Source organism: Plectropomus leopardus, chromosome 10, assembly GCF_008729295.1.
Source record: "Plectropomus leopardus isolate mb chromosome 10, YSFRI_Pleo_2.0, whole genome shotgun sequence".
NCBI classification, from domain to species: domain Eukaryota; kingdom Metazoa; phylum Chordata; class Actinopteri; order Perciformes; family Serranidae; genus Plectropomus; species Plectropomus leopardus.
In genome coordinates, this window is record NC_056472.1 from 20,685,695 (window position 1) to 20,702,151 (window position 16,457).

Consider the following 16,457-nt stretch of genomic DNA (forward strand, 5'->3'; position numbering starts at 1 on the left):
ATATTTTCTACTCTAGTAGTTGTTTATAGGACGAGTAAGCTCAGTGAAATATGTCAGTCGATTCCCAGCAGTGTGTTTGAAGTGAGAGACAAAGTGGAATGAAGCATAATATCCCCAGGGTCCCATTTAGGATTTGGGGAAAATAAACATTTGCCAAGCCCGATCTTGTGTGACTGACTCTGTACGTATAGGTCTGGGAAAAGAGCCAATAGTATTTCTACAATGTAATTAAAAGAAGAGGTATTCAGGAGATAAGTCGCTCTGTGAGGACTAGTGATAATTTCATTATTCAGTCTTGTTGATTCCAGAGAGACGCTGTAGAGCAGTGATACTCAACTCACGGCCCGTGGACCAAATCTGGCCATCGATAAACAGCTGGGCGGCTCACTGAGTGACTCGCCAAAGTCTATGATTCATAATCAAAATAAACTGATTCACATTGGGATTTTTTTTCCCACTTGGAATACCAAGATACCATAGAGTACTTCATTTGACTTGCATAATGTGATTGAAGTAGTGCAGTGATACTCAACAACTCAACAACTGCAGGCCAAATCTGGCCTCTGACAGGGTGCCTGGTGGCCCCCCAAACATTTTCTAATTCACAATAAAAATAAAGTGATTCACACTAGAAATTGTTTCTGTACTTTTAGTATACATAAGGTGCCAGACTGCATAAAAAAACATCAAAATACAGCTTGATTATCAAAAAAAGTGCCAGTGGAGGATCCCTTGCACCCCATGACAGAGGTCCTTAGCCCCTAACATCCTTAAATCCTAGAAATGTCCCAAAAATTCTAGAAACACCCTAAAATCCTTAAAACATGTATGGGGTTGTTGCGACTGGCAACTGGCATTTTGCAAAAGTGGCCCTTAAACAAAGCAAGTTGAGTGTCCCTGGAGTATATACATACAAACATATATATATATATATACATACTCAATATAAGGGGTAAAGTAATGATAGGGGAAACACTACCATACCGCACCATACCGTTTTAAAAGTATCATATTAGCACCAGTACCAGAAAAACCCAAACCATACCCAATTATTCTCTAATCCATCTTTTGTGTACATACTATTCTATTACTTAATTATTATTATGTGTACATACCTTATTTCCTCTATGTACATACTTATTTTATTACTTATTTATTGTTATTGTTATTGTTATTTTCTTTGTTACATTTCACTTTTCTTTTTTCATGCTGCTGTAACATTTGGAATTTCCCCCAATGGGGGATCAATAAAGGAATATTCTATTCTATTCTAACACTACTCCAAAGACTTCAGAAAGTCTGTTGATCCAGCACAATCCAGGATCTGTCCCACAGCACAAAAAAAGGATCAAATGCTGGAATCGTTTGACTGTCAACGTTACGATATCACTCGGTACTAAGTTATTATGGTCAATACCTTAAAGGTACTGAGTATCAATACCCAACCCTAATTTTAAAAGATCATCAAAATAGAGCTTGTTTATATTAAAGGTGTCATGAGAGGATCCACAACAGAGATCCAGACGGAGGCCTAAATTCCTAGAAATGCCCCTGCATGGACTTGCCTCTTGGCAAAGATGGGTTGGGACACTAAATGCTGAAAGGTTTATTTATTACATATGCAGATAAATATTAATGTTTGTGTGTTTTTTTAAATGACCTCTGGCCTCCTGTCATTTTTGCAAAATTGGCTCCCGGAAAAAGCAAGTTGATCACTGACTTCATTACACGATGAGTACTGCAGATTCATGGGGCACTTTAAATAAATATCATACTTTGATACATTTCTTGTGTTTTTCCTTTAATATTTTGAATAGAAAATAAAACAAAACCTCATAGGCTATTAAAACATAAACTGTTAATCCTTGATGTTATTCCAAATGCTTGAGACAACAATTACCATAAGACCCATTTAACAACTGATTTGGAGCTTTCAATCATATTATATGGCCTTCATCAGCAGATGGAGCTTTCCCAGTTGTCATGCAATTGCAGCACTTCAAATTCCAATTTTGTATGGAGGGATAAAAAAAATAAAGCATTATAAAAAGATATTTTCCTTGTGTTGGGTTAGGAAGCATTACGACAATTAGATTTGATCACTAAATGCAGATCTGAGGGGAAGAAGATGAAGTAAGACACAGTTGAGCTTCAAGAACTGACTCATCAAAGCTTATCTGTGCCTTTTTAATGACAAACGTGCTTCTTGGCGTTTACTCAGAGGGTGCTATCCAAGAAAGGAAAAATGAAAATCTTTCTTATGACTGCGAACATATTTTTTTCATCCTTTTCCAAAGCCCACACTCCAACCACTCATAATATTCCTGCTAAATGTCTTGATTTATTACATCTTCGAATTTCACAATCTGGGGACAAATTGGTCCCCTCAAAAATGCATGAACATGGCTGAGAAGCCTCATATTAGATGGAAATGCATTCCTGATGTTGCAACATGAGAGAATGCGGGCATGGTTATGTCACTGTGGATTAAAGGAGATGCCATGTTTTATGACCTGCAATACTGTTACTAATTTGGGGACACTTGATACGGTGCATTTCATTAGAGGGAGACACAAACAGAGAAAGCCACAGTGCTGTCTCTCTTGCAGCCCAGTCGCTGAGCTCAAGGTGACAGAGACACATGGCCCGCAGAGTGGCTGGGTTAAGCATCTCTTTCTAACAAGAGGAACAAAAGCATTGTGAAGCGGAACAGGCCGTCATGCCAAAACACTCATAAAGAGGCATGAACTGGCAAGTCCTCCATCTCCACATCTTGAGAAATAATCACTCCCTTCTGGATGTGTTTATGAGGGCAGAGGGGCCTGTGCTGTGATGCCTGTACAATATAGTGAGGAAGAAGCGTACAATGCAGCTGATCTGAGCCTTGGACTCTCACAGAAGGGCATGCCTGAAGTGACATTGTACTTTCGTCATTCCCAAACGGCAGACACGTTTATTAGTTGTGAGATTATCGTGGAGATCGAGGCGTCTGACATTCAACAGAGCCGAATGCAAAATGTTATTGAATAAGATGACATATCTATCTATCAGTGACCACACAAAAAAACACCACGCATTGTTTCACTTTACAGCGTTATAATCGTAGGTGTTCTCCACATGTGCTTCGGATCAAATCATAAAAGTGCGGCGTACATTAACTTTTGCAAGAAAAATCATTTATCCTAGCGCAAGCTTATATAAGGTTTGCCGTAAAAAAGGATATTTGTCCCTTGGCACCGAGTTATTGTGAAGTCCAAGGAAAGAGAGAGGAGAGTCGAGTCCAGCTTCTCTGTGACTACAACACCATCCAGTGAAAGGCTCTTTCTGATTCAAATGAACGGAGCCAAGGTCGGGGCCAAGGAGTCTGGACACCACACAGCATGCAATCACCTCTCAAAGCGGCACTGAACACATGTTTTTGTGCGAGACCAGGGGCGGGTTCAGAAACTTTTGAATGCACTGGGGCACAGTTTTTAAGAAGGGGGGCACATTTGTAAAATCAGTAAAAATGGGTTACAGTAAGACTTAAATCCAAAGCAATAATAAACAGAACATTATTATAACTATATAATAGTTGCATAGTTGTTTTCCGTCTATCTTCACTATTTTGGTATTTTGGTGGTAATTGTGTGTCATTTCTTATTTTCCTTTTTAATTGATTTCAGTGTCTTTCAGGTCATTTTGCAAGACACGGTTCACATTTGTGTCACTTTTAAATTGTTCGTTTTCGTTAAATCGCGCATTTCTTTGTGGTCATTTTGGATCTCTGAGGGTTTTTTTCTCTCATTTTTTAAAGTAATTTTATCATTTGGGGGCTTTTTTATTCATTTTACATCTTTTTATATGTTTTATGTCTCCTTTTTAGCCATTTTGCATCTTTTAGTTGCATTTTTGTGTCTCTGTTTTCATTTTGGGTCTCTTTAGTCATTTTGCATTTCTTAATATAATTCATGTCTCTTCTGATTCTTTTGGTTCTCTTTAGTGATTTTACACCTCTTTAGACATTTTATGTCTCTTTTTTTATTTGTTTTGCATCTCTTAGTGGTTGTTTGGTTCTCTTTGTAGTTGTTTGTGTCTCTTTGTATTTGGTTTGCATCTATTTGTGGACATGTTTGTTTTTCATTACTCAATTTACATCTGTTTAGATGTTTTGTGTCTCTTTTCGGCTGTTTTGCATCTCTTTGTGGTTGTTTGTGTCTGTTTGTTGTCATTTATGTCCCTTTTATGTGTTTTTTTTCCTCTCTTTTTAGTTGTTTTGCTTCTCCTTGTAGTCATTTTGAATCTCTTTCTGGTTGTTTGTTTCTGTTTGTAGCTGTTTGTTACTTTAGTTGATTTGCCTCACTTTGTGGTCTTTTCTTCTTGCAGTCTCTTTTATCTCTTAGTCATTTTTCATCGATTTAGTTGTTTCTGTTTGTAGTCGTGCTTTGCCTCTTTGCAGTTGTTTTAGTATCCCTTTGTGTCTCTCTGTATTTGTTTTGTCCATCTTTATAGTACTTTTGCTTCTCTTTGTGGCCATGTTATTTTCTTGTGATTGTGTGTGTCTGTTATATTTATTTGTGACTTTTTAGATGATTTGCTTCTTTTTATGGTTGTTTCAGGCATTTTACATCTCTTTTTTTGTCGTCATTCAGCTTCTTATTTTCATGGTTTTGCTTTTGCATTTCTTTGCTGTTGTCTGATTAACTTACTGATAAGAGGGTGGAGTGACCCTCTTATTGGGTGCTGTGTGAGATAAAAGAACAACATGAGGAATGCTGGGAAGAAAACCACAACCTATTGACTTTACATTGGAATTTGGTGGACGCTGATTTTAAAAGCAAGGCATATTGTAAGACGAGAAAGACACTGAAAAATACTTCAGTGGGAATGAGGTATGTCATGTGAGCAGTAGACTGTTTACAAGTTACCACAGGATTAAGATAGGGTGGATTTGTGCCCCAGCAGAGGTTCAAATAATTCCATGTCAAATCCAGGGATATGTATATTTTGTCCACCCATTTTAAAGCAGCCCTTTCAAGCTGATGGATATGGTGAGAGCACATGACATGCAGAGGATTTGCTATTCCCTTTTATGATCGCTGTGGCATTGTTTCTGTCTGAGCTTTGTGAGCCTCTGAGGACATCTGGGAGAAGCCAGGCATGTGTTTGTTTGTCAGGAGCCCATTTATAATAGATCCATATTTCAAAACAAAAGCAAACCATCAAAGTGTTTATCTTAATCATTACATCCTAGTCAGTAAAGCGTTTATGAATTATGTTACAATGAGGAAACAAGCTTCAAAACAGGAAAGAACAAAAGAAACCTAAGGATTTGGTGATACTCGATACAGTGGAATATGAATTAGCATCCATTTAGAGGATTGTTGATTCATATAAAAACAAGTTTGTCTGAACCCACACAGTTTGAAGACACGTTAAAATCTTTTATAAGCCACTGTGCATGCTATAATGGTTAAGTCATGATTTATTTTTCTTCCAGTCTGATTTGCATTTGGAGGAGGACAATTCCTCTGAGAATCTGCTCAGAAGAGTTGCATCAACCTTGTTCTCTGGATAGACGCAGAGGGCTTTATGTGTCTCTGCGAGCTTGTTAAAAAGCAAAGGAGAATGTCAAGGAAAGGAACACGTGGATATACCATTCCCAGTGGAACAGCCCAGACTTTATGAGAGAAATCTGCTCCGGTCGTTTTTTTTTTTCCCCCTGAATGGCTTTTGCTATCAATATATTTTATTAAATATGAAAAGTTCACGAACAAACCTTGCCATTGACCTGAAATGTCATAAAATTTTCCTGGAGCACAACTCGGAAGTGAAATAAAAGAGTGTTTGTTATTGCTGGTTCTGAGTCCGTGCTATTGTTCACAGAGTCACTGACCTTGCTACCTTTGAATTGATAGTTAAGAGTATGATTTATTTCCTACAGATGACCTTAGCACATTAAAAGGCTGTTACAAATAGATTTTCCACCTTCGCCAAAGTTACGCAAGTGGAGCACAGCCCAGATACTGAGGAGTCACTGAGGCAGGAGGCCACAGTGTGTGCTGTAATGGAATCCAGGTTACGACCTATTTTTGTTTAGATTCACCTTCGTTTGCATGTCATGTCTACAGCAGTTTCTGTGCTGACATTTACAAGGCCTGTGATGAATGTGGCTAGCTGTTGCAGGCTTCATTGTCTCACATGAAGGGTACTGGGTGTGGTGTAATGTCAGCCTGTCCAGCGTCTGCACCAACCACAGAGCATCCTGACAGCTCCATGTTGCAAGCCCGGTGACATGACGTCCGGACCTTGAGCTCTGGCTGCCTTGTAGCACCACAGGATCACTTCCTCTAATTGGTTTCTTCATTCATCAGTCAGACCCTTCACCACATGCCGTTTATGTATAGTGATCCTGAAACTAAGAGCTCTCCTTTGATATGGAAAAAACACAATTCGTCACCTTCTCCGCTTCCCGTCGCAGCGGGCAGCTCGGCTCGGACAATGACGTTGATTGTAATGGTTTGCCATGTGAAGGTGCTCCCTCGAGTTACTTCTGATTTGACTTTAATCTGAATCTAAAGGTGTGATCACAAACAGGCCGTGAATCAGTGGAGCGGTTCACGGTAATATCTCTGGAACTCATTTCTCGCAGCGTCTGGACCTCGCTACGAGGTGTGGATGGGAAACGAGAGACAACGTTGTAGTGGCTACAGCTGAGAGTAGATCTATCACCCTGCCAACTGTCCTCTCTGCATCCCTCCTCGGATGAGAGCTTTAACCTTGAGGGCAAGCCAGCGCCGAACATATGCAAGTAATTTGTATAGAATAAATAACAGGATGATCTTATGACAGTCAGTGCAGCTGCGCTAAGCTTTGTTGTTGGCTTGGAGGAGGCAGTTCTCTGGAGGCAACAGTGCCAGGCGTCTAACTGTCACTGTGGAGGCCTGGAGCAGCTCTTTGTAAGTTCAAACGAAGCGGAAACCTTCAGGGCTAAAAAATGAAGCCAACATGAAGTGCCAAAAACTGCAGTTTCTCGAATGGCCACATGAGACTGGCTCCAAGAGTGAGTCAATCCCCATAGAAGCCTATGTTTGAAGTAAGTATGTTTACAGCCTGTTACAAGAAATGTTTTTGGTCTCCATAGCTAATTCATGACTAATGTTCAGGGGCGAATTTTTATATAACTTAACTATTATATCAGGCTCAAAGTTATGCATGATTAAGCACCTGGCATGCTTAAGGACAGGCCGTCTGTGAGGCATCGCCACAGTCTATGAGTCAGATACACCCCTCGCTCATCCATAGCTCCATCCTCAGGCCAGATTTATGAGGACTCCCATGTTTCATGTGGTCAAATTAACCCAAGCTATGTTCTTTCCACAACCTGCTTTTTGTATGGAAATTTAACCAGACTTTAACCACAGCATTATCACAATATTAAACAGCAAGACAAGAAGATTTTGAAGCAGCTCGCAAGAATTTCGTAAATGTGGGGTAACCATCTAACTGAGACCCCTCACATCACTTCTGTCTCCAGAAATCCAGGATAACAAAGCTTTGTCACGCTCTCTGCATCTCATAGAGATGTGCAAGGCATTATTTAGTGTCTCTGTGTGACCTGTAGCTGAAAATCATTGCATGTGGTTAATATTGTGAAACGGGTGGGATTAGATTTAGGCAGTAAAACTACTTGGATAGGTTTAGAAGAAATATCACTTTAAGGGTTAAAATAAGTACTTCTTTTTAGGTAACAATAATATGAAGTGACGAATTTAGTGACATCAGTGTGCAATAACCAAAAGTAAATTACATCACATTATGTTAAAACTACACTGATTTCTGGTTTCACACCAAGCACAAACTGCAGCCTCCTGAGTGGAAGTCTTGTTTTGTTTGAACCATTTCACTCCCCTCCTTCCCACTCTACATGGGCTTTCTTGCTGTTTAAACTATGTCAGTTTTCTCAGCATCAAATATTGCCATGGAGGGATTTAGTCGAAAGCATGGTGCGCCTCATGAAGATGCTTGAGGGTGCCTTTTGCACCAAAATCACATGGCGAGAGGCGTGACAAAGCATTGGTATTTGACGATCTGGGAATAAAAACGGGCTGATTAAACAAGGGCGGAGCCAGATGTTGTAAACATTCAGGGCTCAACCCAAACTTCGGGGCGTCCAGGGGCATGCTCCCCCAGGGAGATTTCTTTTCCCGTATGCGGCAGCTATAAACACAATTTTCCAAGCTATTTGAGATAATGGCGTGCATAAAAATCTGTACATCATTTGGGAAAAACATGAACCTACATCCTATTTTGTGTGTAACTGTTCTCCAGTTATTGCCATCACTCTGAAACCATAACACAATAAATGCTGAGAATAACAAACTGTTACTCCTGCCACCTGAAAAGAAGCAAAAATGGTCTCATGGTACTATTTTTAAGTTGCATGACATAGGTAATGTAGAAGGTTGGCATGAACCACATTACTGATATTTTGAACAACAATCTTTTATTGTTATACTATGTTGACGTAGAGTTCACAGAATGGCAAATCTGCTACATGTCAATCCATGTAATCTGGGTGGCTCGAATTGCAAATCAAGGATCCCCGACAATGCTAAGCAAATTTTAGGGAATAGATAAACAACATGGGCATATATCATTATATGAATAACACAAACTTCAAGGTATTTTAATAACTTAAAAGACTTGGGGCCTTTGAGAAAATATTAAAGGATAAAGCCCCAGAGGCCACCCCTCTGCTCTGCCTCTGCAAGTAAAGACTGTTTTAATGAGGCAATTTGATTTATTGTTTTTCTACTTTTACCTTTTAAATACTGTATAATTGCTTATAATTAGATTGGTGACCACAAAAGTAAAGATGTCAAAAAAGGAGGAGTTTTTTTTTCACGTTTGTAGATGTGAATTATAGGAACAATACGATCCAGAGGTCCTTCAATGTACAAAGGTTAAACTCTGGGCGTGAAAACACTCACACAGTTAAACAGGACTTCAAATTCACACACATACACATGTGAAGGGTGGGGAACTATTTGGGAAATGTCTTACAGCGTGCGAGTAACGGGTCATAAACCTCTGCGTCTCTAGCAGCGTTTTTTCTCTTTTTTTTTGATGTTTGATGATTCACAATATTGGAGCGCTTAGATAGTGGAAGCAAACAGCTTTACGCATTTTTTTTTTCACCCCACTGAGACGTCTTAGCCAAACAAAAATCTCCTGGAAAGATAAACCTGAGCACCAGATCGATCACTCCCGTCACCGTGTCAGATCAACTTGCCAGTGCAGGTATAGATTATGGATCTGCTCATTTCCTCAATGTGAGCCAAAGAACAGATGGATTGCACATTAACAGACCTCAGACGCGCCAATGGCCGTTTATAAAAAGCTAGAAATGTGGGATCGAGGTGACATCCTTTCAGGAAGGAGAAAGATTTAAAATGGCGTGATTTTCCTTCAGTAACTAAATGGCATTTGGAAAGAAGACTTCAGAGAGAAATATAACCATCTTGAGTTTTTGTGATGTGTTCTGTACATGAGTTCATAACATTTCAGATGAATGAAGGCAATAAAAACTCCATGCAGCAGCTCAAGGTTAAGATGCTCATTAGAGAGCATAGCTAAGGAGGATCAACAAATTACACACTGGGAATTCAATTAGGTGCAAATGGATGCATGTGTGTTTATGGACAAATGTTCAGCCCACATGTTGAATATTGGCATCCGAGTAATTCTTACCAGGACTTACTCTGGCTCAGCTAGGGGAAGAAAAACATCGCCTGATGCTTTACAGAGATTAATAACAACCTTGGTCACACAGTACATTTACGTTAGATGGATGAGAGAAGAACATTTTATCAGACATCTGTTCAGCCCGACTAATCTCAGACAGTTGGACCCGAGGCTCGCTTGCAGAACCAAATAAAGCCGTGAACTGTTGCTAACACTGCACAGTGACTCGCCGTGGACCGTCATCCAAGAATACCACATAAAACCAAATCATTCTTATAAAGCTCTGCTGTCCCCACGGCTTTGAGCTGGGGCTTCGGAGCTTATAAAGGGGATACTAAACCCCTTTAAGAGACTCTGTGGCCTCGGGGTTAAGGTAACAGTTAATTGTTTCGCTTGTGTCCTGAAGATATTCGCTGTGAGCTCATGAATCAAGCATGTGACTTATGCATCAAGCCACATCCCCTCGCTCTCCTCGTGCAGCATGCAGCCTGTGATTTATGGCTGGACAGTGGCCTGCAGAGGTGTTGGATTCAATGAAATACAGGGGAGAACATCTGGAAAGCCTATTAGCTCCGAATCACAGCTTGGGCCAGTTTGATAGCGACGGCTGATGCAAGCCTGGAATTGACATGCTGGTGCACACTGAGGGACGCTGCTCTCTCTCATCGAACGGACATGTGCAAGCCGCCGGTGTTCATATTTTAAGTAGATCAATATTAATGGTCCTACTTAAAGCGCCAGGTGAGCTAACAAGAGCCTTAAATGAGCCTCTTCCATGTGTCCCTAATGTCTCCCAGATGTAGAGTACTTCGGTCCTATTGGCGTCCTTGGTTAGAAGCAAGAGGAGCCCTTAATCTGAAAAATGAAAAGGCCTTGATAGGATAAAACATCCATTCCAAAGCTGCGTGACACAGCCAGCGTTACACAAGTCATCCTAGTCAAGGATAATTGGGTAAGAAAGAGCATCGGCGGGGAGTGTCTGAACAAGGTACCCCTGCCTCCACTCATCTCAGCCCCGTAATAAGAGCATGGGGAGGTGTGTTGAAATACAACCCCGTCACTATTCATCCTCGCCCCCTTGATGCAACAATGACTAGCATGCAGTCTGCTTTTCATTTAAGGGAATTACCTTTGGGAGGCCGGCAGACGTCTCCCGAGTTGCTCTGTGTGTGTTCTTCTCATCCCTGCAGAGCTGTCTCATTAACACAGAACCCAGCAGGCTTGGTTTTAAGCATAGCCCCGTCTCTGTCCTGCCGAAACCTGCAGCCTGCTGCATGGAAGCTGAAAATAATGACTCATACATTACAGAGTCCCTGTGCTCGGTCCCCAGCTCCAGCACCACTCCCCAGGTCGCCGTGGCTCAGACCTCCAGCCTCTCTAACGAGTAGACTGTAATGTTGAGGCCATGAAGACTGAGAGCCAGGAGGGAGAGCTGTTATGTTGTGTGTTATGTGAAGCAAGAAAAGAAGCACTACCTTAGTCTGATTTATGACTTTCATGAGAGATTTTGTGACATCTTGTGTAGCTTACCTAATGAGGTTTCTGACATGCTACATGAGTTTAGATTTTCAGCATGAAGCACGAGCTGTTGTCTTATTTAAGTTTGGCGTGGAGGAGCTATAACTCTTCCTCTGTAAAACATGTTTTACAGCCATTGAAAATACCTAATTATTCAATCATCAGTAGGGTGGCTACTTCCTCCTGAACACTTATGAGTTCAGGCGTCATCTCACCAGGGTGTGGCTCATATCATTTACATTTCATTAAAGCACGCTGTGAGACATCATTGATTTTTCAGTTTCCATGATGCAAGCTCATGGGTGGGGGGAAGCGGGAGACGTGTCACCCATCAGGAGCTGTCAGGAGCTGTCAGAGTACAGGATCCAGACCCTTGGCCAGGAGAGGCCAGGCCAGCCAGCTGTCACCTCTCTGACACTGGCTGAGACCATCCATCTGGCTGTGAGAGGCCCACCATGGGTGGAGAGAACCTCGCCAGATCCCAGACTATATGCACATGACGGCAGGAATGCGCACGCACGAGCTGACATGTTTCATGTGCGCATGAACAAACATTTATGCATGTAAAATGGCATGCACGCACTCCTCTACGCATGTATGCACGTATGAACTCGTACAAAGCTGCGTGCCAGGGCTATTTTGGGTAATCACCAGCACAATCTGTGGTGCTGTCCACATGAATCATTCCCCCACAGACAGATCCGGGAAACAGAAGTGACACGCTGCCATCGAGCTGAACAGACACAAATAAACAATTATAACATTTGGCTGTAACGCTCCCTTTCACATACAGTAACTCTCTGTCTCGCAGAGCGAGCTTTAACAGCAGGAGGGTTTTTTTTCCCCTCACCATATACCTATACATCATTATGGAGTACATAAAAAGTCCTCTGCTGGCAATAACATTTGAATCAGTGGCAAGCTTCATCTACTCCAAATTTAGACATGCCACAGTAGTCAATCTATCTCTCCTTGTTAGGTTTCACTGGAATTTTTACTGCTGTGATATTCGTGTAAAGTAAAACAACAACATCACCGCACATCGGCCGAGCGTGGAACACATCCACCCTGGCAATGTTTAAGTAAGAGGGGTCAGCGGAGTTGCCAGACATATGGAGAGCATTTGGACATATTCAGACTCCGCATCGACCACAACAGAGCCAGGCAGAGTGTTGTACATCTTGTTTTGGTAACATCTCATTTTCATAAAAATGTTAAATAGCCACAATTGTCCCCAAAATTCTGGATTTATTTTACTAAAAGAAACATGTTTAACTCAATTAATAATTTGCTATTTTCAAACATTTTCAAGAATTATTGTCATTTTAATGTTTTTTAACTGAAAAGAACACCACTTTAAGCGTATTAGTAATTCAAAGTAGAATTTCTGTCTTTTGGGTCAGATTTTAATTGTTCATTAAGGATTTAATCAGTTAGTGAGGACTGATTAAACCAATTAACCAAGGCACAGTTTAAATGTGGGTGACCTCCATGTCAAACCTTTAGTTTCTGCCTGCTATGCTGTTAAAATCTTGCCCGTTCCTGCAGCGACATACTCAAAGTGGTGATTATGTGTTTGAAATTTTCTCAGAATTGATTTAATAATTGCTGTGAACAATGCTCTTGCAGTCAATGAATACACCACATGAGGCTCTACAATTTTGGCAGAAAGCCTTTCTTTCGGTGTGAGGACAAAACAGCCAGAAATACACCACCAGACTGGCAACAATTACCTCGAGCTGTAGTCCCAACACATCATTTCCTCCAATTATAACCAGAGATTAGCGAGTATTAGGAGCAAGTTAAGGTGATTAGATTCAAGGGCTGGAACAGTTAAAAGTGCATCTCTGAGCACTCAGTTTGTTATTCCGGTGAAGTCATTCGGATTCCTTATCATACTTAAAAGATGAGAGGCAACAATGAGCCCTGAGAAATGTCACTGAAAGACTCAGGAAGGCAAAGACAGACAGGAGGAGAGCAGGAGAGGGAGATCAATGATAATGTGATCTGATGACATAGTTGAGCGAGCGTCTCCCCTCTGGTGGTCTCACCATCGACCAAGTCAGAGTTGAAGAGAGTAAATTTTGTTTGGATTGGCTTTAATCTTTCCATCAGACAATACGAGGCAGGCGGTACACTGCAAGTGTTTTCCATTTTACCACGAGAGAATTGTGTCAGGTTCTGCAAGTGCACAAACGCAGATACGTCAGCATGGCACGCTGACAGGCAGCTTGTTCAAATAAAGAACTGACAAAGCTCCGAACCGAGCGGCTCGACTGTTGCGCATAGTATTTACAGAAACACATGCACATGACAACAGAAAACAAAAACAAAGCAATGCCGGCTCTAAGAAACTGTCTGTCCACGGTGCTGAAAGGATATATTTCAAATTGCTGAAAAGGGCAATGCATACTTTTTCCACAGCAAAGCTAATTACAAATGGTTACAGAGTTGTTTAAAAATGCGAGCAAATGGAAAACATTCGCTTTTTGTGACAGCTTTGCCTACGCAAGAGCATCCAACAACTCTGTGGAGCTTATCTTTGACAAATAGCGTCATATGGGGCTGGTTGTTTTAGAAAAAAGATTGTTAAACCAGATGATGAGTGGTGCGCACTGTTTAAAGAATACTGTATGTAAATCAATAATGTGTCATCCATCTGCTGTATCTTTCTCAAAAGACTCCATGTTTAACTGGACCTTTATTGATTTCAAATAGCCGATTCTGTGAAGAGCAGAGCAAGAGTCCATGCCAGCAGCTTTGTGAGGCTGTAGCTACATGGGCAAAGTGGTGCTTTGAGCTAAATGCTAATGGCCACATGCTGACTGCTTTTTTGTTTCCCGTGTTCACCATATTAGTTTTGCATGTGAGGATGCTAACATTTGCTATGTTAATCAGCATGAAACACAAAATACAGCAGCGAATTATGGAAATGTGATTAGTACTGCAGGTATATCAAGTCAGCAGACTACAAAGTTAAACTGAAATTCCTCCAAATGAATCCGCTGTGAGTGTTGTGCTTGGAGAAAAGTTAAAGGATCACTAAAGTTACTAGGATTCTTGGTAGCCTGGTTTCACTCCCAGACTGTCATAATATGCTACTTGGGGGAGCACCAGTGTGAGACGCACCGGGCTTTCCACCAACTCCAATGTAAACCCATCCTCATCATTATTCGACGCTCAGGGCAACACGCATAGTTTACAGAGCATTGACGTTTGCTCCAGATGGGCAGAGGAGGAGGTAAATTGGGCCAACAAAACACAGAATTTGCCCCTGGACAGCTGTGTCTGGGACACACAAACAACATCAGGTGTGAATTTGTTGCCAAATTTAAAAGTTTGTTGTTTTTTTTTTTGCAATGCCATTGCCTTTCCGTTCGTGGCACTAAGAGCTGGGTGTGTTTTGGCAATATCCGTAATCCTTTTCTAGACATAACAAAGTTGTTTTGCTTTCTAAGTCTCACCACTGACCCTTTACATGGGATGCCTTATTTGAATGATGTCAACCACAATCTGTTCCTAACCTTAGCCAAATAGTTTAGTTTCTGAAACCAAACCACTAACTGCTTTCTAGGGTTGCCTCACATGCATAACGTCAATCACTAATTTTTGATGCCTAAACCTCATCGCTGACCCCTTCTTACCAACACATTTGTGGCAGTCCAAGCCAGGTGTTTTTTTTTCTTTTGCTTGAGCAACATCTGCAATCTTTTTCTAACCATTACCAGGTAGTTTTGTTGTGTAAACCTAACGGCAGAGTCAATGGCATGTGTTACATACGACAGGTCCCAGTACAGGCTATTATGACAGGCCCTTGGGCTCCTTAGTACTCATGCACAAACATATGCACACACTTAGATATGCACACACAATTAGATGTATGGAGTACCAGCCATGTGTTGGATTTTACAGTCATAATCTGTTGCCTAAGCTACTGTATTTGAAAAGTACAGAGGCCAGACAGTCAAAGTACTGAAACATGACAACAAGCAGCCGAGAGCAGAGGAGCTGATTATAGTAAATAAGTAAATAAGAGAGAAGAGAGCTGCGATAATTATCAACAAACAACACCATTTTCTGAGAACTGGCCAGCTACAGCAGCATGTATAGTTAACCCACAAAAGCACATTCACAACATATAACAGGTGCTCAGCAGCGAGCTGACATAATAACGTTTTAAACAGGGGCACAGCGGCCCTTCAGATACCCCAAATCTCCTAGAAAAGCCATTTTTACTCACCTGTTTAAATGATTCTGGCTCCGTCTCTGACTGGTTAGGCCTGCAACCAAAACATATAAATATAAGGGTTATCTAATGCAAAGAATAGCAAGCATATTTCATATTTAGAAAGTCAAATACTGTAAGTCAACCCCTTTATTTAAGTTATTTATAACTGAAATAGACTTTATTTTGAGTCTCTTAAATTTGGAACAAATAAGAAATGCATTTAGGTAACTAATACTTATTGAGAAATAACCTGAGAACTGTCATCTGTCATTGCTATTCAAAAAAGAGTCACCCATTCACTCATTTATTTCTTTATCTTTAATGTACTTTCTTCCATTGCCTCATGCCACCTTTGTTTTTCAGTTTTTTAACTACTATGGCTGATTGTTTGTACTTTACATTGTAAATAAACTGAAACAAAGATAAGGAATAGCCAGCATCCCCAAAGCTACTATGTATCTAACCAGAATAATTTGTAGGCTGACTATAAACCTGATAAAGACAGTAATTTAGTGGTTACCCAAAACTTCGCCGACATAATACACTTATATAACGTACCAATGTTATCTCTCTTGGTTTAAGGATTAGCCTACCTCCATGTTTGTTGACACACACCTGATGGCAGCGGCGGAGTGCGCTGGGCGTTGAATAGAAAGACTTTTCCACATTGACTCACAACGGCAAAGAGACGTCTGTAAATCAGTCTAAAAGAGCCGCAAAAATACATTTTTAGAGCGCCTTTCAAGCTAGCCAAGCGCTAATCCGGAAGTCGGTCGCTCCGCCGGCGAATAGGTCCATGGGCGAAAGTTAGGCGCTCGCGCCATGGATCGATATTTATAACAGTGAAGTCTGCGTACAACCATGGGGGCGGGGCCTCGTTCATTTCTATGACAGCTGTTCACTGTCGACATGGATGTATTATAGCGAAATCCATGGATGTATTGCAAAAACTGGCGCATGAAGCAGAAAAAAGCTCTTTTTCCGG